This window comes from Epinephelus fuscoguttatus, linkage group LG11, assembly GCF_011397635.1.
Source record: "Epinephelus fuscoguttatus linkage group LG11, E.fuscoguttatus.final_Chr_v1".
NCBI classification, from domain to species: Eukaryota; Metazoa; Chordata; class Actinopteri; order Perciformes; family Serranidae; genus Epinephelus; species Epinephelus fuscoguttatus.
In genome coordinates, this window is record NC_064762.1 from 8,035,825 (window position 1) to 8,060,478 (window position 24,654).

General features: G+C 43.7%; 1 protein-coding gene across 2 annotated transcripts in view; it reads right to left on the reverse strand.

Moving 5' to 3' along the window:
• The window catches only part of LOC125897082 (forkhead box protein N3-like), a 101,104-nt gene that overhangs the window by 74,323 nt on the left and 2,127 nt on the right, over window positions 1-24,654 (reverse strand). Inside the window, exon 1 of one of the 2 annotated variants that reach the window (XM_049590145.1) lies at window positions 16,123-16,180. The exons of the other annotated variant lie outside the window; for it this stretch is intronic. The gene's annotated coding sequence lies outside the window, so the exon portion shown is untranslated. Of the gene's footprint in view, window positions 1-16,122; window positions 16,181-24,654 lie in introns of those variants that run through there. 2 annotated transcript variants of the gene reach the window in all.

The window sequence follows — 24,654 nt, forward strand, 5'->3', positions numbered from 1 at the left end:
AATCCCAACAGATCAACTATACATGTAAACAAATTTTCTGATCGAAGTCAGGTGTACTAGTTTTTCTTTAAAGGAGCAGTACGTACGATTTAGTGGCACCGAGCAGTGAGAAGTGCAGGTAGCAACCTGCTGAAACGTCTCCCAGTTAGGATTCCTTTAGTGTTCATTGTTCAGGCAGTTTCTACTGGGAGACAAATTATCCACAGAGGTCTCTTCCTCTCCAAAACAAACGGACAGAAACACTGCGTACATACAAAACGAGACCCGAAAGAGGCGTACACCACTTCCCACAAAAAAAGTTGTGATCTCTAAAAACAGACCTGGTGGAAGAAACTTTGACCTGTGCTTACCAACATTTTGGAGACAGGAAATTGGCGATACAGATGGTGAGGTGGAAGCCTGATTGTAGAAACTGTCATATTTTTTTTGGCCCACGGCATTTTTGGGCTTTTGTGCGTACGTACATTTTTAGTATGGATCATACGCACTGTTTCATAAATGAAACCCCTGGTGATTAACACCAGTAAAACACACAGGACGTTTACATGACATCAGAGAAAATGGATTTATTGTGGTATACTTTTAAAAGTCATGTAAACATGTGTCTTAAAAGTCCGACTGAAATCGTACCAAATCAAACTTCTCACAGTGGGACTAACACACCCAGATCATGTGACTCCTGCATGTTTACAGTCAATCAGACCCAAACTGGCCGAGGCGCTCTGAGCATGCTCCATAGTTTCCGCCCCGGGCTTTGACCCCGAAATCGAAAAGCATTAAATGTGTAACAGAGGAAGAAGCCGGTAACAACATGGAGAAATCTACACCCAGAGCTGTGACTTTTTGGACGGACCAAATGTACAGAGCTGTAAAGTTGTCCACCATGGTACCAGTTAGCTTCTAGCTAACGGAAGCTAACTTGTTTGTCCATTGTTTGGTCTGTGATGTAATAGGTCAACAGGAAAAAGGTCCAATACTAACAAGCTGAAAGGAGGCGTATCTCCACCTATCGTAGAGCAGTCGCACATACTTGGGTCAATAAATGGATTCCCCTCCCGTGATTGTATACTGATTGGTTTGTCCGTTCTGGACTACGATAGAAACATGGTGGACACCATGGAGGAGGACCCACACCCTATGTAGATACAAACAGCTCATTCTTCAGTAACAATGATTCTTTTTTCAGATGATTTTACACTAAAGAAAATATACTTATAATGTTATATTCCAATTCTACCAGTATATCCCCCTGAATCCTACACACTGAACATTTAAATAAGAAGATGCCAAAATGTGTCCAACACTTTGGTTTATGATCTGCAAAACTAATGACATTCAGCCTCAGCTGCACTTTGTGCTCAGTGTTAATCACCAAATGTTAGCATCCTAACATGCTTAACTTAACATGGTAATCCTGCTAAACCATAGCATTGTCGTTTTAAACATGTTAGCATGCTGCCATTAGCACTTAGCTCAACCTCACTACAGCCTGACAGAGACACAAGCAGGGCTGCAGACTCTTGTTTGACATTATTGACACTGACATGTGTGACATTATTGCCTTCAAATGACAGTTTGACAGCTCAGACGAGGGGGAGGGGGCGGGGGGGGGGTGACATGCAAACAAAGGTTCCTGGTTGGAACTGAACCGTAAACATTGCAGTTACATGGTATGCAACACATTTGTTTTTCTCAATTCTTTGAATATTTGCGAGTCGACTTGGACGTTGCCGACAAGTGTGTACACCCCACTACAATGGCTGCTGAAGGATGAAGCTACTTTGACAAAAATATATTCACTGTGACAGATTGCGCCTCTCAAGAAAGTTTCAAATCTTTGCAATTTGATTTTGTTCCTGTTAAAGCTGAATGGAAAAAAACAATGTCTGCTTGAAAAGAAGGAAAATCTTGTGCAGAGGAGCTGAGATGCATTAACGGTTGGTCAAAATGAGGTTTTCTTTACACACAAGTCATGTTTTTTCCTCTGCTGACACACAACGGTTGCTTCGACTGCCACGCTAGCACTTGATTAAGTTGTTTTATATTCAGATGCACCGCCAGTTCTCGTCTTAGCCACTGTAGCACTGAGCTGCATCACTGACTCTACCTCTGTCTCTCATCAGTGTCACCTTCTATGCTGGAGCTGACAGCCACCCCGTCCACTGCTCCGCTCGCTCCCCGCTTCAGTTTTCTATATAAATATATAAGGCCACTCCGGGTCCACTAATTTACCGTCTACTTACATCTCTAAAAAAAGGAGTTGGAAAATTACTGTTTGCTGTCCCAGGATTTGTTTGTGTTATCTGTCCCTGAGGTCAGAGCTGAATGAGGCAAAGTGCCTTTATGTACTCTGCTCGCTCTTCATGCAACTGGCTGCAAAATTATTTAAAGCTGAAAGCTCTCTCGCTGAGTTTACACTGTTAATGAAGGTTCTTGTGGCGGACTCAATAAGGTGCTGTCTTTGCTTTGTTTAGTCAAGATTTAAATAGGTTTGGCAATGAGCCTGCTGGTTTGACGCTCAAGTGTTGCCTATTGCAGTGCTTATAAAGCAGTCTCTCTCGGCTATGTGCCTTTGATTGTATTCTGCTTTTGTGTGTTTTTTTCTCTCTGAGACTTTTATGTTTGTCTGGATGCTGCGTCTTGGCCGGCTTCCCCTGATGGAGGAGATTTTTAATCTGTGGGGCTGCCCAGTTTAAATAAAGGTTAAATAACATTTGGACAGAAGCTCGCCTTCACATTAACCCTTTGTCTCCCTGCCTGTGCACATCCACTTTGATTCATCTTACAAAATAAATTCAAAACTAGAATTACTGCCTCACAGTTGTATGCCTCTGTAAACCAGGCAATATGCAGTTACAGTTTACATTCATGTCTGTGAAAACATGGCACCTCCAGCAGCAGAGGAAGATCTATACAATCAGCACAGTTTCAAGATTAGAGTCAACGATTCAGTATCTGACCAAATGTCTCCCCTTCTGTTCCAGAGATATGACGTTGAGGAATAGCCAGAGAAGCCATTCTGTTTTCTGCAGAGCGATATGATGCCACAGTGAAGCTGACCTTTGACCTTTTGGATATAAAATGCCATAACTTCATCATTTTATCCTATTAGATTTTTGTGTGAAATACTGTCATAATTAATGTGTGAATTCTTGAGTTATGGCCAAAAGCATGATTTGTGAGGTCACAGTGCCCTTGACCTTTGACCTTCTAATCAGTTTGTCATTGAGTCCAAGAGGACATTTGTGCCAAATCTAAAGAAATTTCTTCAAGGTGCTCAATATCGTGTTTATGAGAATGTGGCGGATGAGGTCACAGTGACCTTAAACTTTGACTACCAAACTCTAATCAGTTTATTGGTGAGTCCAATTGGATGTTTGTGCCATTTTTTTTAGAAAATCCCTGGAGGTGTTTCGCGAGAATGAAACTAATTCAATTCATTCAGTGACCTTGACCTTCAACCCCCGAATTCATCTAGGTGCATGTTTCTGCCAAATTTGAAGACATTTCCTCATGGTGTCCTTGAGATATTGCATTCGTGAGAATGAGACTGATGCAAGGTCACAATGACCTTGACCTTTTTTGAAATACCACATCTCATCAGTTCATTGTTGAGTCAGAGTGGATGATTGTGCCAAATTTGAAACATTCCCTAAGTAGTGTTCATGAGATATGGCATTCACTAAAATGAGATTAATGCAGGGACACAGTTACCTGTGACCTTTGACCACCAAAATCTAATCAGTTCATTCTTGAGACCAAGAGGACATTTGTGCCAATTTTGAAAACATTTCCGAGGGGTTCTTGAAATCGCACATTCATGAAAATGAGACAGAGAAGGTCACAGTGACCTTGACCATCTTTTTTGTTTGTTTGTTTAAAATTATTTTTTGACTTTATTTAATAGGACAGCTTCAGCATGAAAAAGGAAGAGAGAGGGGACGACACGCAGCTAAGGGTCAAATCCATGACAGCTAAGGCAACGACACAGCCTTAGTACACGGAATGCCCTGTAACCTTGACCTTTGATCACCAAAATTTAACCAGTTTATTCCAAGTCCAAGAGGTCGTTTGTGCCAAATGTGAAGGAAGAAAGACGGTCTTGCCATATGGCGTCCACAATAATGGAACCGACGTACAACCTGAAAACATGATGCCTCCCGTCACAGTTGTCTGTAACGCAGAGGTATAAAAAGGTGAGATTTCTAGTCTTCTCTCTCTCGTTTGCATTTTCTTATCAGCAGATTCAGAGAGTTGTGGTGAACAAGAAAGGAGATGACCGCAAGTGCAAATGACAGGAGTGGACAAGAAAGAAAGCGTGAGGGGGAGTAAAAGAGAGAGGGTAGTTATATCCTAGGGTCATTAGCAGCATTTCAAAGTCACCCCGTCTTTCAGCGTATGCTGTTTGACAGGCCCTGCCAACAGAATTAGGGATGAGGGATGATGGTGCCGTGATTAGATGTGTAACTCAGGGGAAAGACGGGGCCTGATCCATGGTTACAGCACACTCACATACATGCATGCAGCAGGAAGACGGGGAGAGGGATAAGAGATATGATAACCCCAGTCTTAAGAGGTGGTCAGTCATTGATTAGATAGCCCTGAAACTCTCTGTTTCAATGCACAGACTTCGTGCTAGTCTGCCTGATAAACACCACAGGCTCCCCTGGCTCCCCCTATGAGTGAATTCAATACCCAAATTAGCAGGCTTAAGATAACATACCTGGCTAAATTGCCGCTCTTTATAAGTCTCAAATCTCTTTGTAGATATTCATCAAAGGCTGTTTCACTCCTGATGCGGAGAACACAGGAGATGGGAAACAACACACAATGTGGTTAGTATTAAGGCCTCTGATCTTCTATCTCGAGTCCCTCGTTTTCCGCTACATTCCTTTAGCCAGGGGTGATGTGTGGGAGAAGCGGGGGGGGCTGGCATCCTCTCCACCAGCGCAAAATATGTGCTGAAGCTTCCTTGTTAGCTGGAGATTTCAGGAGGAAAGTGGAGGGCAACTGATGCTTTATCTGCCGCCACTTCTTCAGCCTCTTATTACAGCCTAACATGATCTAGCTTTGCTCCTGCTCCGGTGTAATGATTGTACAACCTTGTAGCTTTCTCCGCATTACTACATTACATGCTCGCAGTTCATCTTACAGCTTCCCCTTCCTGACGTCGGCTCTGGAGCAAAGTCTGAAGTTTCCATCTGCCCAGTGCCAAGTGGATGCCAGTGATAGTAGAGCTTGTTGAATAAACTGAGAAGGGTCCATCTGTTGGCTGCGGGCTCTGACACGCCCACTCCAACATTAACACTACACACAACCAACATGCCCACTCAGAGACACAGGTACCGCTGAGACGAGGAAACACCAGCCAGGGGAAGAGGATCCAGTACTTTTGATGGCTCATCAGACACTAAGACTTCACAGTGGCACCGCAGTGCCTCCTTCATCACGGCAATCATGAAGCAACAGTAGAACTGGCTCCTCACAGTGCACACTAATCAATCAGGTATGTGTGCTTACAAAGCAGCAACCTCTAGGACTGAAAAATAAAGTACTGACACTGCAGTTCCTCTAACGGCCACTTGAGGCTGACTCCAAAAACAAGTCAATTTCCTATAGACCAGATTAAATAACTAACAATTTTAGAGCAGAAATAAACATGTTTACAGCCTGATAACAGAACTAGTTTTGGTCTCCATGCTCCTCTGCATTGACATAGAGCCTATGCCGTATCCTGATGTGCACCTCCCCAGACATGTAACTACACACTGTGGTGACACAGACCTCCTGTCTGTTTCTGTAAGCTGAAACCATTTCCCTCAGTGGAAACAAAGCTTTTATTTACTTTAATTTCACAGATAAGAAACAATAAATTGTGAAGACAATAAAGCCTCCACAAAAATGGCATTTTAAGTCCTGTGTGTGATTTATCCTGGCTTCATATGAGCAGAGAAAATCTCCACTCGTCACTAGGCTAATTTATACAATGTAAAACACCACAGGCTTCTGCTAGTAATGTTAGCATGTTGTATTTGTTTGGAAAACGTGTCTAGAATAAAACAGCTGTTTTGTCAGTGAACCTTGTGAGTTGCATTGGAGCCGAATTTTGTAACATTACCTTTGTTAAATGTTGCTGTTGTCCCTGGCTTCATATGAGTAGAGGAAAAGTCCACTAGCTGCTAGGCTAATTCATACAATGTAAAATGCCATAGGCTTGTGCTAATAACATTAGCATGTTGTATTTGTGGGAAAATGTGTCCAGATAAAGACAAGTTTTTGTCTGTGAATGCTGCGAGTTATAGTGAAGCTGATTTGTGTACTTGTGTTTGAAATTGTCTCTATTAAGCCATGTTTAATGTGTGTTTAATGTGTTTAATGTGTGTGTTAAACCCCACCATTTTGGAGGTGTAACTGCAGAGTGACACAGACACACCACCGCACAAGTATAAATGCTCACAACAGCGTAGGCGACGGTGTAGGCTCTGTATGGAGCCGACGCTCAAGTATCCCAATCCAGTGGACACAGAGCGTCCAGCGTAACGTGATGCGAAACGACAGTCTGACGCTCGCATCCAGTGAGTTCCAGTGAGTTCGGGTGATAAATCAATCAGATGCCTGCAGTAATTAAAAAAAAACTATGACGAAAACTCTGAAATAGTTATTATGACATGGGGAAATCTGCCAAGGATACAATCTTATTTGACTGGCCAATGCAACATCTTGCAGGATGACGTCGCTTTTAGTTCCAGCTAAAGTTTTTCTTGAGCATTAATACAGCAGTTCGTGTATACAAAGACTTTATGATGAATCAGCTTTGAGCCGAGCTCTCGGGACAGAGTCTGCAGCCAGTTCAACTCAGGCCGCAGCTTTAAAGGGTAACTGCACCCTCAAACTCTGCCACAACCCTCTGCCTGCATATTTAAAACATGTAACAGGGGACCAGGGGAGCAGTGACTACAGGAGAGGTGGGGGGGCAGTGTGGCACAGACGGCTATGTCTAGCTGGTAGTCAGAACAACGAGAAGCTACTGTCAGACTCTTCTCTGCTGGACAGACAGGAAGTCTGATGATCTATGTGATTATGTGCACAGAGCCAGCAAAATAATTTAGCTTGCAGTTCCTCTTTAAATTAACCCATCGATATCTGTCTGTTAAAGGAGGTGTGTCTCTAAACAGTCATGTTGTACTTGCCAGGTCGCTGGCTGACAACATTTAAATGCCTCATTGCACAGTATTCCTGTTTTAGCCTCATCTCAAACGTCAAACTGCACTTCACTTCTACTCACTTCATCTGCTGTCTGCAAGCTTCAGATGAATACTTCATCCTATACACAGAATGGCACTAAAAACAAGACCTGTAACATACTGATGAAAAATGTATACTACCTGTGTACTAGCAGCAGTCACAGCTGCACTGAGGCTGGTAAAAATGATCACAGGCAGGGTCATTTCTTCAGTTTAACAGCCCCTGAGCCCAGAAGTTGATTTCAGCCAGTGAAGAAAAGCTGAACCACAGCATTGAGACAAACCATCAACCAGACAGCAGGCAAATAAAAGTTCTCCAGTGTTTTCTCCGTAATCGTGTTCTTGTGAGGGTGAAAACGCCTGTGAAACACAATCAGACACTTCAGCTCTCCAGTGGAAACCACACTAATGAAATATTTTTAGGTGTGCTGGAAGCTACTCAGATGAAAAATACACCTTTAAACACGCAAACCTGAAGGAGGTCTGTTGTTTAGTGATGGTTTCTGGGCTCAGCTTTCTAAGATCGAAGATCAAAGAGCAATGACATGCATTCACATTGGGAGCAATCCAACGTATAGGAGGCATGCTTACAATTTTTTCCAGTGACAGCATGCATGACAGAGCATAATGCAACACTACCACAACAGTATGTTTAAAGGGGGCAAGTATCATACTCTAGAAAACTTTGAAATCACTTTAAAAAGACTTAAAGGCACTATATGTGACAATTTCAGTTGTTCTTTGAGATAAACAAATTTTGCAGTCAAAAGTGTGTCCTAGCACATGTGTGTTTACCTCCATCAGCATATCTAAGTATGTCCTTAAGCTCCGAAATTCTCATTTACATATACATTGCGACTGGTGTCTCATCATGTACGTGCGCCATCTTGAAAGTACAGGTACCTACAGGGACATACTTGAGAAATACGGAATCGCCTTTCGCATATTCACTTGTCAGTTTCTGGTTTCCGCCTGCAGGTAGAGTGACGAAAAGCAGCAGCAAGCAGGCTAGTCACAGGTGCCAGTGCATTTGAAAAAAGGCAACGTGACCGGCGATTTCAAAAAACAAGGGTCAACACTGGGGTAGCATTTCCCAGCTGCTGAAGGAGAATCACAGCTAACAGTGGCTAACAGCTGTTAGCGACCAGCGCCGCTAACAGCTGTTAGCCGCTGTTAGCGTCATGTGTGTCTGTGTAGGACCCTGAATGAATACTCCATGAAGTATCGGATGACATGGTTTCATCAATGTTATCATAGCTTTTCGGTACACAGCAGCTACCGTTGTTGCAATATGCGTTTGAAACAGTGAGGCGCTAGAGTGTGCTATCAGTTTGAACGCAATATACGATCTCAACACTAGATGGGAGAAATTCCTACACAGTGCCCATTTAAGTCTGACATTCTCTTACATCTAATACCGTCCTTACTGCTTGGCGTGAGGTGGTCATAACCCTCAGTCTGAGCTGTCTTATGTCAGTTTTCTCTCATCTTGACGTTCTGCATACGTTGAAAATGAAACATCGCAACACTCTTTGTTTACAGAACATGTTTTTGTTGTCTATCCTCCTGTGACCCTGCGTCCTCATATAAGGACGTCACCTTATACTTCATTCTACTCAACTGTAGACCTGGAAGCAGCAAACCAGGCAGAAACTTTTTGCCTCTTATTTCCGCCAACTCCTCACACTCAAATAGCTCAGCTAACCAACAGAGGCTAGCAGCTAGATGAGGCAACAAAGTCTAAAATGTAAAGTTTGTTTCAATTACAGTTTATCTTTATGGATTATATTGATGCCAAATTAACAGGAACACTGTCGACATACGATGCCTTTTATCTGGTGTTTCTGGAGTTGTGTGTTTTTGCAGGCATGTAAGGAATTGTTAAAATGTCATATTTCTTAAATGGAGTTTGGTGTAATATTTTCCACCAGGAGCAGGATGGGAAAGAATCTCAAAAGGAATCTAATTAGTCGTGTAAATATTTCACCCTGCAAGATCCCCAGTCCTTGTAAAGTTTTGTAGAGTGTGACTAAAAACTTACATCATCTTTGGATGTCAGAGGGTGTCACACTTTAGTCTTTTAAAAGTCTTTTCAAAGTCTTATAGTGTATGGTAGACATGAAGACACTACAAGATTGTGCAACACTGAGGAGTCACTAGTTGCACTTCTAAACACATAACTCTACAAACACCAGATAAAAGGCGTCATATGTCGACAGTGTTCTTGTCAATCTGGCATCAATATAATCCATAAAGATAAACTGTATTTGTGTACAAACTTTACATTTTGGATTTTGTCACCTCAACTCACTACCAATGAGTGTTTCAAAAATTAGGATTTTTCACCAAAATCAGTGCTGATAAACGCTGGATTAAACAGCTCCATCAGTCTCCTCCTTCTCCACATTTCAAGAGAATCGAGACTACAGTAGCTCCCTCTACTTGTTTACCGTCTACCGGCTTTGCTGCTTCCTGCTTTCGTCACTCAACTCAAGTATTCCCATGGACCAAACCTGAAACGTCAAGAAGATAAAAAGTCTGACTTAAGACAGCTTGGACTGAGTTTTATGACCACCTTATGCCAAAAAACAACTGGAGCGAAACTGTCATGGTTTTATTCCGACATTGGAAATTTGTCTGCGACAGTGAAATCACATGAAAAGTGATCTGGTGTGAGGCCTGCGAAACTTTATTCTAGACTGGAAAAGAACTCCTGCTTCAGCCCTCTCTGCCTACGCCAGCTGCTGAAAATCAACAAGTTAAAGCACATTCTCAGGTTGGGGTAGAGAGTGGGGAGCTGTGGAGTCAAGAGGCATTCTGGGAAGTGTAGTAAAACACTAAGTGAAGATGACGAGGGAGGTTGAAGGAAAACTGGATCCAACAAACAGGCAAACGACAGCCGCCTATTCACAAAATAACAGAAAGCGTTGGACATCCCAGCCTGATGATTTACAACAGCGTAGGAGCAGCTGAGGATGGAATTTTCCTCTGAGGCAGGGCGTTCCACTCTTTTACCAAACGGCGAGGGAAACTCCAGCGTTCACACTTGCACACAAACACACTTACATTCCTGCACATAAAAGCAGCCCCCCCAAAAAAACCATGGACATTTGTATGCATTTAACGCATACATGCACTTGTTCTCTCGCCTTCTTCCCCTTTTGCTCTTTCTACAGCGGTTTCCTGCGCACACTGTCTACCTCTCATGGTACATTCAGATCATGAACACCCGGAGTCAGCAAGTCTGGACACAGCTGCTGAATATTCAGCCCCTGCGCTCCTTCCTGCTCCCTCCTTCCTTCACCATCTCTGTCTTCTCCCACCTTAAACTCTCCTTATTTCCCCTTGTCTCCCGCTCCAGTCTCAGTTTCTCCCTGCCTGCCTCTGTAGCTCTCCACAGCTCTGCCGCCTCTGCCTCTGCTCTCTGCGCTCCACTTTCATTAAGGGGCTCTCCTCTGATAGCCCTTCATATAACACTTAATCATCATAACAATAAGAGCACTCTCCCTCCGACGAATCACCTCGAGGGGCCGGCCCTAAAGATCCTCCGCTAACTGATGTCATTAACTGCCTGCGCTCCTGATTGGCTGGAGCGGCGCGGGAGAACCCGCCCCAGGTGTTTGACGGAGGGCTCAGTGGGAGCACGCAGGTCGGACAGGCCAAGGACATTCCTCTTATGGAGAAGAGCGGAGAAAACACACACACACAAGCGCTGGCGTGTACTCGGGCACAAAGGCTCTTGCCGGGAAGCAGAAGACAAGGCGTGTTTGGTTTTGCAGTCAAGAGAGAGATGAATAAGACTATTGAATAAGGGGGAGGGAGGTTTGAATAACAGTATTTTACATGAATGGATCTTCAGGGAAATGACTGCTCCGTCGCTCCCTCTGCTCTCTATTTTCGGCTGCGATTTGACAACAGGGTTGAGTGTGTGTGTGTGTGTGTGTGTGTGTGTGTGTGTGTGTGTGCGTGTGTGTAGGGGGGTTGCATTTTGGCTGATTGAGTCTATGCCGCTATCACGCTGTGGAAGTGACAGTGTGCCATATTATGTTGTTGTGGGTGTGTGCATAGATGAACAGTGACGGCGGCTTCACGCAGACATGAACGCACACAAACAGAACTGTACACACACACACACACACACACACACACACACACACTCGTCCAAACCACAGTGAAATCACAGCTGTTCTCAGTTGCTATGCAGCAGTCTCACCATCGTCTCAGATAACACACACATACGCACACACGCATACGAGTGTGAGACAGGGACAGTAACACCACACTTGGCAGGGTCGGAAGGTCACAGGGGTATTGTGACAAAGTTGCCTAGCAACAAACACACCGCACATAGAATTTCCAGTCTGATCTCCTACGTGGCGCCGGACCAGATCTGACTGTAGTTATGATAAATATGGTGACAGGCGTTCTGTTCTGCACCTCAGTGTTCGTGGAGAAAACATGTTGAATGCGCCGGTGCTTCATTACAGAGCGCAATAAATCTTGAGCCATTGTTAGCACACCACGGTGAAACCAAAGGGTGCAGTTAGCAGCAGACTAGCTGGTTCATTTGCAGCTGCTGGTGCTCATGGGTGCAAAAAGATGCACCTGGAGAAAGAGACACACAAAACCTGTTTATACAACATATTAAAATATGTCTTGGGTGATCTGATCCCACTTGGACAGCGCTAAACGACCACCAAGACGCGATACGATCACTCAGACCACTTGCTGAGGTGGTCTCTTTACAATAGACGCTAAAAACCAGAGGTCATGCAAGAGAAAACAGAGTCCACACACTTGACAATGCTCCCATAAATATTTAATTCAATTACCACCGAGGTGACGTTTTGAGCTTCATGTCAGATGAAAGCGTGAACTTCGAAGCGTCACCTCAGTGGTAATCTAATTAAATATTTATGGTGAGTGGACTCTATTTTTCTGTCTCTAGGGCACATTTGACCACATATCTTTTGTAGCCTAAAAGACTAATGTGTCCTGATGCGTCCCCCGCAAGGACTGCGTCATCAATGCTGGACGTGGTGGTTGTTTTGGTGACAACTGACGCTCTATGACTTGTCCATTTTATGATGAGTTGGACGAAGTGTTGTGTGACGGTTCATTGTTTCGTCCTGTGGGAGGAGACGTGTTGAATTCTGCTGGTATCTCCAGCTGTAGCAACACAACTGCTAACACAACTAGCAAGCATACTACAGAACAGCTAGCAAGAGTGTGGACGTAAGAACTGTCCGTGGGGTCCTTTGACCTTCTAGCATAAGTGACGTAGGCAGTAACGAAATCAGAACACTCTTCTGGAAAGGCATGACAGACATAAGAGTGACTTGTGCCATAGCTACACGTCCAAACAGAACCTGAGTCCAAGACACCAGTAACTGAGCCTGACCTAAACCTGACAGGCATTTTGTTATGTATGTCAGAACCAACACAGATAATGTGAGCTGAGTTCATGCGTTATCATGTAAATTACAAACCCCAGCAATAAACGAGAATTTTAATTTTAATTTTTACACTGTATGTTCACTAAAAAGATTCTGCAGCATCACGCCATGTGGCCAAATCCAACCAAAACCCCAACATCATTTGCAAATACTTGGTCGAACCCAGTCCGACCCAATGGGTATCCACTCTACAGCAGCCCCTGCGGACAACATTAACCCAGCACAGAGTACAGTTACAGTAAAGTGACATTGAATACAACTTTTTTTCCAGGACTGCAGGTAGCTCAGCCCATCTGTGTGCTGAATTCTTTATAGGTTATCACAGGAACAAGGCTGCTGTCCTCTCTGCCTCGGTCCCTTTGTGCACAGCAGTGATTCCAAACATAAACACTGGGCTAGGAAGTTGATCCAGGTTGTGCAGGAGATGAATTAAGCACCGTTTCTTGGTGAAAATGCTCCTGTCCAACTGGCCTCAGGCTGCGTTCAGCCCTCCAGCATTTAACCACGCAAGGTGCTGCGATGGCAAACCAAGTACCTGCAGGTCCTGGTGGATCATTTTTTAACGTGAACGTAGTATTTCTACTGTTTATCTTGAGATCGCTGCAACAAATAACAGACTAACTGCTGCGTGATTATTTCACATAGTTGGAAAATCTGTAAGTATTACAAAGTGTTTCAGTGTCTGATATTCACATCAGGTGTGTTTCATGTTTCACTGGTTCATTATACAACACGCAGGTTTTGACACAGGACTGTTTTTGGCCTGAATCCCCCCTAAATGCAGAGCTCCAAACAAACTTTCTCCACTTTTAGAAGAGGAAAGTGTTTAGAAGTGGAGCTGTTTGAAGGTGCACAAATGTGAAACTTTAAATTTGGCAGTTTTCCAAACTGACACAGTCAAAATGTTTGATTCTGAGTCTGTATTAAGTCAGACGTGTCCTTAATTGAAATTTTACCATTGACAAGATTTTTTCCAGCAACCGAAAATCAAAGAATAAAGTAGTTTCCCTCACAACTTAGTGGGATGTCTTAATTTATAAGGGACACAGGTGACATATTTGAAACTTCCTGTGAATATGATCCAATTAATATAATTTCCATAGCTTACACACAGTGTTGGGCAGTAGCGTCACTACAGTAGCGGACGTTTATAGTTTAACTTCATTTCTCAGTAGCTTGGTGGTAGCGTCGCTGTTTTCTGAATCAAGGAACTTCTCAGTAGTTAAGCTCTTTTATTGATCACCACACAAGCTACATTTCCAAAATCATTTCTGAAGCTCAAACGAGGCGGGGATTTCTGTTATGGACTGAAATAAAACTGTCGCCGCTACCACACAGAGTCACTTCTGCATGAACCTGACGGGGGACAGCCTTCCATTCCCAAACACCGCCATTCCGAACGACCCCCACTCCGAAATTGATTTTCAAGTCCATATCGAGTTTCCTGCATAAAACACTGGCCGCACTCGCACAATTCTGAAACTCACTGTACTACAAAAGCTTGAAATGAACGTTCAACTCATTGTTTTTTATTGAAAATATGTCACTGTCTTCATTTATTATGTATAATTTCTCTAGCAGCAAACACATTTAAGAGGAGACGTTTGTCAAGTCTTTTTTATGCGCGCCGTCCGTGGTGCTGAAATCCCCGCTGCAGCCGCCACTCCTGCTGACAGCAGACCGGGGGAGAAAAAAAAGACATTTCTTTGCTCTGTGCTTTCAGAAAATAACCAGGGTTAGGGTAAGAAAGACCAACGGTCTGTACAGCAGTCTGCTGTGTTTGCCAGGGCATATCAGGCTGTGTGATTAAGTGCAAAGATTGGTTTAACGCATTGGAGCAATTTCATACAATTTCGGACATTTAACGTGATAAACTAATTTCAATTCAACATGGTCATTTGCTTAGAGGATTCATCTGAAGTAAATAATGGGTGTTATATGTCATTAAGATGAAGTATTTGCTTGTTTTGTGGTTAATAATGCATATAATCCATTTGACCCCATCATGAAGGGGATTTTTATTCGTTCCTGCAGACAGAGGAAAAAGGATCAATGCGCAGCCTCCGTTTCCTTTGCGTCCGTCTCGTTCATTCAAACTTTGTATACACGGTTGGGATTTGTAGGGGACATACATGTGTATGCTGCTCACTATAAAATGTGTTAACTAAAATGTGCTTGCTAGCCTCATTTCTAGTCAAAACAAATCTCTTTACACTTAAAATATACTTGAAATAAGTATGAAAATCTGCCCATGGAGCAAGTTTTTTTTTGCTTGCAATAAGAAAAAAAAAACTTGCTCCACTGACAGATTTTTTTTCTACTTATTTCAAGTGAAAATTGTCTAAAAAGAAGTTACTTTTTAGGTGATGAGTCTCATTTCAATTGTAATGAGATTTGTTTTGACTAGAAATAAATATTCTTGGTAAGACTTTGAGTTTTTGCAGTGTACATACACATACATACACGCATGTACGTTTTTGACCATGTTGTGACTGTTTGAAGCAGGTCTTCATTCTTGCTGTTGTGGTTTGAGTCATGTTGGGAGTTAGTGCAGCTCACTGTTCATTAAACAATTGAACTTAACTTTTTTACCTGGCTATCTGTTTGACTGACAGTTTTATTGATCAGTAAGATAACACTGACTTGGCACGAAGTTGGTTCAATTTAGTAAAAAGCTTGGATGTAGTTTCACTAGTTACTTTCATTTTGCTGTATCTTAGCTTGCTACATTTCTGAGGGTGATAGCTTTGATGTAGTGAAGCTTCATTTAATATTAGAGTAACTAGTAGCTTAGCTCACTACACTTTCCAAGTAGCTTGCCCAACACTGCTTACACATACTATGATAACTGCATTTACCAAGCATTTCATTGCATCTGAGAGCAGAATTAAGAGTGCGTTGGTGTAAAAAAAATATTTAGTGCACACTGACTGACTGTTCTGACACCCAGGTTGTCGAAATACAGATTTGTTTTCTCCCAAGGTAACAAATCTCTCCTCTCTTTGTCCTATTAGCAAAGAAAAGTGTACAAAAGCAGCGGTCTCTCACAAACTTCATGCAATATGTTAAAATCAGACTAGCTGTAATAATTTCAGGTTACATTCAAGCATATCGTTTTCCTGGTCTGCAGGTTAAAATGCTGTTTTTGTTTTCTATGATAAAATCAGTGCAGTGCGTTTGATGTGTCTTCATACATGCACACACACAATCATACCGTTTAATATGTGAGTCATACATTAAAACAGAAAAACTGAGGGGCCTCCCGAGGAGTCAATAATCATATTTCTACACAACAGTAACAATAATGAAGTTCACTGGTTCGGCATTACTCCAAACAAAGTGCTGCGTCCTCTAAAACCATCACAAAATCAATACGAGACATTTCTAATAATTTAGTTAAAAGCAGTGGCCTCTGCTTTTACCTTACTTCCTCGCTTTAGTTAGTGATGTCACATGTCAGCCCCTCTGTCTCCGCCGTCTCTGCCGTCTCTTTCCACTGTGTGCAGTGGAACAAAGCGGAGATGGCAGAGAAACTTATCTTTAAAAAGAAACTGCACAGTGTTGTGGAATAATTTGGTAAACTGTCACAGAGAGCGAATCCTATCTCAGAGAATGCCAGTCACACACACACACACACACGGACACACACACATACACACACAAGCTTACGAGCATGCACACGCACACACACTCATGCATTTACACACACACACACACACACACATACACACACAGGGACTTTGGTGTTTACATCATATGGGAAGGTATTTTTTCCCCTCACACTGCCAGGGAACAGGCCCACGCATGGACACACAGACGCTGACTAAGGCCCTAAGACTGCTGGGGGGTGGGGGGTGAGCGTGTGCATGTGTATATGTGTGTGTGTGTGTGTGTGTGTGTGCACATATGTATACAATTACTGTAGTTGCGCATCTGTGTCCAACTGTTACTTGTTGAAGTGAAGTTCGGTCATTGTTTGGACGGCATCTGTGATTTATTTGTGCAGTTATGGCCTGACAGCCGAATCACCAGAAAAAATGTTGCCATCATCTCTGCAAACCACAGATAAGTTACATTTACACGTTATTATGTAGCAGACACTGTGGTCAATGTGGTTATGTGTAGGCAAAAAAACACCTGGTTATAGTCAGGAAAAGGGCATGTTTTGGCTTTAATTACAGTTTTGGTGTCACAATGCCAGCAGGTAATGCAGCAATGTCTCAGTGAAAAGCTACCGCTTCTTGTGGCACAATCCCGTTGAAAAACACCAACAGGTAGTCATAAATGAACCATGTTTGGAGCCTGAAAAGCAGCTGAAAAATCACTAGTGGGTCGCTACAAAACACCTGCATTTGGTGCCTAAGAAGCTGTTGGAAAACACAAATGGGCCCCTGTATAACACCTGTGTTTGGAGCCTAAAAGCCAGTGGAAAAACACTGAGGGGTTACTACAAAACACCCACGTCTGGTGCCTTTAAAGCTACTGTAGAATCACAGATGGGTCCTGTATTTGCAGCCTAAAAGCAATGTAAAAACACAGAGGGGTTGCTACAAAACACCCATGTTTGGGGCCTGGAAAGCAGCTGCTAAAACGCTGATGGTGAACCTTAAAACACCTGCATTTGGAGCCTAAAAAGTCTCTGCAAAAACAGTGATGGGTCCCTACAAAACACCCAAGTTTGGAGCCCAAGAAGCCGCCGGAAAAACATGGATAGGTTGCTACACAACACCCACATTTAGTGCCTAAAAAGCCGTTGGAAATCACAAATAGGTTCCTGCGTATCACCTGTATTTGGAGCCTAAAAGCCAGTGGAAAAACACTGAGGGGTTACTACAAAACACCCACATTTGAAGCCTAAAAGCCAGAGGAAAAACACTGATAGGCTGCTACAAAACACCTGCGTCTGGAGCCAAAAAAGTTGCTGGTAAAACACTGATGGTTCATGTTAAAACACCAACCTCTGGAGCCTAAAAAGCTGCTGGAAAAGCACTGATGGTTCACAACAAAACACCTGCATTTGGAGCCTGAAAAGCTGCTGAAACAACTTAGATAGGTCTCTACAAAACGCTCATGTTTGAAACCTCAAAAGCCGCTAGAAGAACACTGACGGGTTGCTACAAAACACCCGCGTTTAGAGCCTAAACATCTGCTGGAAAAGCACAGATGGGTTACAACAAAACACCAACCTTTCTCTTATGAACTATGCAAAAGAAATCTATTTATGCTTTGCTTTGGGCTGGGTCTACAGTGTGTGTGTGTGGGTTTTGTCTTTGTGTTTATTTATGCATATGTGTGTGTATGTGTGTGCAAGCCATCCTGTGCAGTGTTAAGCTGCTGTGTGTGGTTAGTGGAACATACAGTGGACCGTTTGTGGTTTGGTCTTAGCGCGGCTGAGTTAATACTAATCAGTTTATTAGGAAAATCTGCATATTTTGAATTTGTGCATGTGTGTATTTATACCGTGTGTGTGTTGTTGCTCAGCTTGTAAACTGTTAAGTCACTGTGTGGTGTGACTTCCCTTCGGTTTGGGGTTTGAGGGTAAAGAGAGAAAGTGGGAGAGGACGGCGGAAAGACAAAGTGTGGCTGTGCATCTTTGTGTGTGTGTTCAGGTCTGTTAAAAGCTCCCAGTTCTCCCATCCAACGTTCGATGGCTGATGTTCAGAGCCTCGACCGCAACGCCTGGAGAACACAACAGGCGGCCTATTCAACCCAAGACACAAATAGAGCACTCTTCCTCTGTGCTTAAAACCCCGTAGCTCAAACAGCGAGCTAAAAACAGATATTTTTGTCGAGAGCTGGAGAAGGCCAACCACCAAATCGCTCCTCTTTCTCCATGACGCTGTGTTTTCTCTAGCTAAAATAAGAACTGGCACGTACAGTATCTGTGGAGACGACCCAGCAGCATCTCGTTCTCCTTTCATTCGCTGCCTGCCTGTGATTGTTGGCGAGTCTCGGGATGAGAATCAACAAAGGTCAGACAGTCGCAGACGGAGGGCAACAAGACGATGGAGTTACCAGTTGCGAGACACTGGGATATTCATTTCAAATAGAAGCCAGTCTCAGGGGGCCGCAACAGGCTGCAACAGTGTGTGTGTGCTGCACGAGCATCTCTAAACGCCTCACGTTGCTGCAGAACAATAAAGTATCTATTAGCTGTGAAGTCTTTCCACTTTAAGGGGAAAGGACGAGGGGAAAAGAGGAGGAGGAGTAAACACATTATATAAATCAGATGGCTCCTGAGGTCATTTTTGTCTCCACACACGATTATGCATGCCAACACACACACATACACACACACGGTGTATGGCTGCATCCACTTATGACATCACTGTAGCTAGCCAGAAAGACAGGAGAGTCAGAGAGAGCCAAGCTGACGTCATCCCATTCACTCAGTGTCCATTACGTAATCACGGGTCCAACGCCTGCAGGACAGGCATGCTGTGTGTGTTTTTTTTGTGATCACATGCAGGGCAAGAACACATAATTGCAATCTCATGTGTGAGAGGAGACATAAAATGAGGCATGCTGATGACATCATTAGCGGGAGGCGGCCTGGCGTGAGCATGGCGGCTGTGACATGGTGAGAGTGTTTGGGTAGAAGAGGAGGAGACAGAGCGCTGCAAACACAGTCAGAGTTATGCAACGCAAATCCAACTCAACAGACTAGAAAGGGCCTTTTTTGCCTTTCCTCTGTGTGCACAGTGTACACACAGTGTGCTGTGTGTCTGTGTGTGTCTTAAGTGACTTTTCTCTCGCACTTTTACTTGAGGCGAAGAGTGCATTAAAAGCACACAAGCACTCAAGCATACTGCTGAAATGCACACTGAAATCTACACACACACGCATATACATACACACTCTCTCCCCCCCACTTATAAACAAAGCTTCCTAAGGACAGGAAATCCTTCCACCCACGTTCCTGTGTTGCTTGGCAACCGGAGCAGCGTCACTGCGTGCATGCCTCCGCCGCTGAAAACAACACACACAAGATGCACACACAGACTGCAACTCCTTGAACTCCGCTCCTTTAAAAGCACCAAAAAATAAAGCAGCAGTCAGTGGAGCCAAAGCTGAGCAGGCTGATACTCGCCACAGCTGCCCTCCGATTCGTCAGCTATGGATCTAAACCAAACATGACATCACCCCTTGTAAACATAAAACACTTTTTCCCCCATTTATAAAATCTATTTTTACACCCGCTGACGTCTTTCCGTGCGAGAGGGTGCGTGCGTGCAGCCATGCTCGCGCCTGCTCTTCTGTATGTGTCAGTGTGTATTCATGTGCGTGCGACGGTGCGAGGATGCGACCGGCAATAGCTCAGCACGATTAAGTGGAGAGAGGCTAATTGAGCAGAGGTGCCCATCACTGTGGACAATGAGTCCATTTCAAATCAGCAGGAGGCCTATTGAAGACAATAATAACCTGGGGGATACAGAAGAGCATTATTCTTCTGAGCCATTCTGGCCACTTAGGCCGGCTGTGTTTCCACTGCAATTTAAAACTGTGCTTTTAACTCTCCACTTGTTTTAACACATGAATCAGTACACCAAAGGCAAAGGTCACCTTCCAAAAAAATTAAAGGAATTAATTAATGACAGCAAACCCTGTCATTTGCTAATAATCCCCATGTCGTAAAAAAGTATGAAAAATAATTAAATAGACTGAGAGTGGCAACAACTTTGAAAAGTTCCTCCTGTGAAGCATCATCCATCTGTTTTATGGTGAATTAACTGCAATGTGGATCCAAATGTTTCACACGTCTCTCTCTCTCAGACTTTGAGGGGCCGCTATGACCTACAAGGTGAGGGTCACATGGGGAAACAGAGCTAGTACCACCCATAGACTGTATTAGAATAATGGATGTAGCTAACATTACCCATTGGTTTGTGGACTCCAATTTAAAGTTTGGCATTTTGGCTGTTGCCATCTTAGATTTTTGGAGCCAAAAGTGACAATAGTTTGGCAAATTTAAACAGGTGAGTTACATAAAAATTCAGCCTCTGTACAGTTGTCAAGAACAGGGTAATAAGTTATCGAGACCAGGCTGTAAACATGTTTATTTCTGCTGTAAAGTTGGTGATTTAAACTTAAAGGTCACACTTGTAGAGCAAGCCTCAAGTGGCCACTTGTGGAACTGCAGTTTTTGGCACTTTCGTATTGGCTTCTCTAGGTGGCTAATGTTACTCTGACCTGCATGCTAACAAGGTGGCTAATTCTCGTATTAATCTAGAAGCACAGACTTACAGCTGCTGTTTCAAAAAGTTCGACTTACGGGGCGTCGGTGGCTGGGTGGTAGAGCAGGCGCTCCATGTACAAGGCTGTTGCCGCAGCGGCCCGGGTTCAAATCCAGCTCGTGGCACTTTGCTGCATGTCATTCTCTCTCTCTCTCTCTCTCCCCCTTTCATACTTACCTGTCCTGTGCATTAAAGGCAAAAATGCCCAAAAAAATCTTTAAAAAAAAAGTTCCACTTATATCCCTGTCTCTTATCAGGTTTTTAATTTGGTTTCTGTTGAGTTTGAATGAAGAGTGTTTTCCAATGAGTAACGAGGCAATTATTTAGTTCGAGTCAGGGTAACGTAGCAAACTCACCACTGGAGGAGGGGGACCGCACACAAATACCACTTGGTCAGGTGTCATAGGTCATGGTAGTCTCTGAAAAATGCTTTGGGTGCTGTCAAAACGGTTTCTCTGTCAATGACTGTTTAGAAAAAGGCAGTGATGGATGTATACGGCTACTTGTTCTGTTATCGTGGAGCAATCTTTAGTTGTCATCTGCTCAGAGATGAACAGTTTATGGAGCTTATCTATGACTCACAGTCTGAGCCGAGATTGCCTGCACACAGCTCTAAACATGGAGGCGGCTGAGCAGGTGGCTAGCAGCTAACAATGCTAAAAGCATAAACAGTGTTACCAAAGGCAACAGTGCTGACAGAGCTAATGGTGCTATGTGGGGTAAACTGAAGGTTGGATGCCACACTCTCTGTTATCAGCGATAACCATCGTATGAGCGCAGTGCAGCACGCCAGTGATTAGCCACTAGCCACTAGCCAGTGAGATACACACACAGGAACACTTTTTACACAGAGATCACACTATGGAGCCACTAGAAAGTCTCTTCTTTACGCTGCCTTTGCATTTTTACACAGAACCAAACAACAGCTGCATCATGCCGACCAAGTGTGTGATTTCAGATATCATGCCAGCATCCCAGAGGCAAAGAGGCATGATTTGTTTGACATGTAACACAACAGTGCCAATGTGTCAGCAACGCTTTATAAACAATTACGATGGCATAACACTGCGTCCCTCTTATATGGCAGCTGATCTCGCGCTTTGCTTGGAGGATATGGAGCTCTCGGACCTCATTGTTTTCCCAACTTGCGGACATTTTTGGCCTCTGTTCTTCTCCTTTGAGCTAGCTGCTAACTGCTACATACAACAAAACCTCAAAACACATCCATGGTTCCGTCCTGCCGGCTGTCCCTTTTATAGAGACGTACAATCGGTGCTGTTGCTACCCCCGCTGTCATCTTAGAGGCGAGACAACCCCATACCCAAACTGTGTACCCTTTATACAGAACTCCGAGGTGGAATAAAGGTGCTGTGTAAAAGGGGGCCAGGGACTCGCATACAGTAACGTGCACACACACAGACCAATTTTACAAAAGCCAAAACTGAAGACAAAAAAACATTTGGGAGGATTTTGCCCAAATATTTATTTTAATGTAAAACATGACTTTTGTGACAAATAATATGAGACGCATTCGGTAAATTGTTTTTAAAGTTACCCTTTATTTTGAGATTTCAGGATGCAACCCTACTTCCCATGTCTTAGTATTTTTACTACAAATTAAGTCCTTATTTTAAGATGAATGAATTCAATGCCTTTTAAAACTTTTTAAGGATCTACAGGAATCCTTCACACTAGAATGCACGATAAAATCAGCACATCATCGGTATCAGCCAATATTCACTTTAAAATGAACTACGAGAATCAGCCTTTAAATAAGCGTTTTCTTAATTAGCACAAAGAATGAATATTACATACTTTGAAAAGTATTCTATTTCATGTGTCCATCTGCTGGTGGGCCGTCGAAGAGACTTGAGAATATGAGAGTGAGTTGTTACATATCCGCACAAAATCCAAATCGTGCATCCCTACTTCACACAGAGGGAGAGTGACTTCATAGTCCGCCATATCCTAACATCACAATCGAGGTTTGCTGTTATATTAACAAACTGCCGGCACAGTGATGCAGTGGTTAGCATTGTCGCGTCACAGCAAGACGGTTCCTGGTTTGAACCCAGAGTGGGGGAGCCTTTCTGCTCAGTTTCCATGTTCTCCCTGTGTCAGCGTGGGTTTCCTCCAGGTGCTCCAGCTTCCTCCCACAGTCCAAAGACATGCAGGTTAACTCGTGACTCTAAACTGTCCGTAGGTGTGAATGTGAGTGTGAATGGTTGTCTGTCTCTATGTGTCAGCCCCTTTTACACTGCCAGATTTTCTGCGAATGTTGGGCCGTTTTGCCGGCAAGCTGCAAGCGTTTAGACACACGGAGCCGGATTGGCAAGTTGATCTGAGGCGCCCAGTTTTTTTCAGTTTGAACAGACCGAGGTGACCTTCCACAACGGGAGGAGCTGTTGATGACGCCGCACGTGCGACCCACTGGCGGTGAATAAACAGGAAACAGCTGATAGCAGGAATTAGCGAGCAGCTAGTAGCAAGAGGGAAACGCAAACCTGACAGACACTGTAAAGATGAGCAGCTGGGGAGACAAGGAATTGCGTGCCGTCCTTGCCCTCGCAAACGAAGAGGCCATTAACCGACAGATGACGGGGACGGTGAAGGACGGGTCGACTCACGAGAGAATCGCCAAAGGACTGACCAGCTGCGGCTTCCCTCCCACGTCACTGTTTACGTCACACGCTGAGCTACACGTTTTGTTACTTGCTCACGCGCCCCATTGCCCCGACAAAGGCGCATTCTGTATAAACAAAAGTAGGTAGATGCCCGATTTTGTTTCTATACTGCCAATGCTGAAAAAAGACTGATTGGGCTTTCCTGTAAATTTACACAGTTCCTATAGAAAAGGGCTTATGTGTCAGCCCTGTGATGGTCTGGTGACCTGTCCAGGGTGAACCCTGCCTCTCACCCAGTGTCAGCTGGGATAGGCTCCAGCCCCCTGCAACCCCTAACAGGATAAGCACTTACTGAAATTAAATGGATGAATGTTATGTTAATGCTATGATTGTCGGATACAGCTCCTTTAATGATCGTAGGTGCCTTAATAATTTTTTTCTTTAGGGTGGTGGAGGGGTGGACGGTGACTTTAATTAGTTTAACTATATTTAGTGTGGTTGGATCCAGTGGGAGTCAAGCGGTGGCACTCAGACAGACAGAAGTGCCTCACTCTTACTGCTAAATGTATCTTTGGGAAAAAAATCATAGTACTTTTAAAACCACAAAATAAAGGAGACGTTTCAGCATGGACGCACTGAGATACAATGTCAACACTGACCCTTCTCTGTCCTCTTTTCTCTGAGTAATCATAAAACTACAGAAGTCAGGATATTGTTATCACTTGTGCTGATAAGGCGCCTCTGTGTAGTGTTTACCTTTCAGGACTGAACGAACTCCTGCTGTACAGATTTTATTCTGACGGTGCATTTCAGACGCTCTGCCATATGGCTCCTGGGCCACAGCTGACCAGAGCGCAGCAGTGTGTTACAGCGTAGCTCCAGGCACCGCTAACACAATCAGAAATATTAAAGCAGCCACTTTTGAGTATTTACGCTGAATAAATCATGCACTGGCGTCTGTGCTTTTATTCAAAACACAGACTGTTCAATTCATTCACACATGAATTATAGATCCATTATGGACTGTTTTAGCTGTGTTGAGGGAATCAGACTAACAACAGTTGTTCTGAGAGCACTAACCCACTGAGCCATCCAT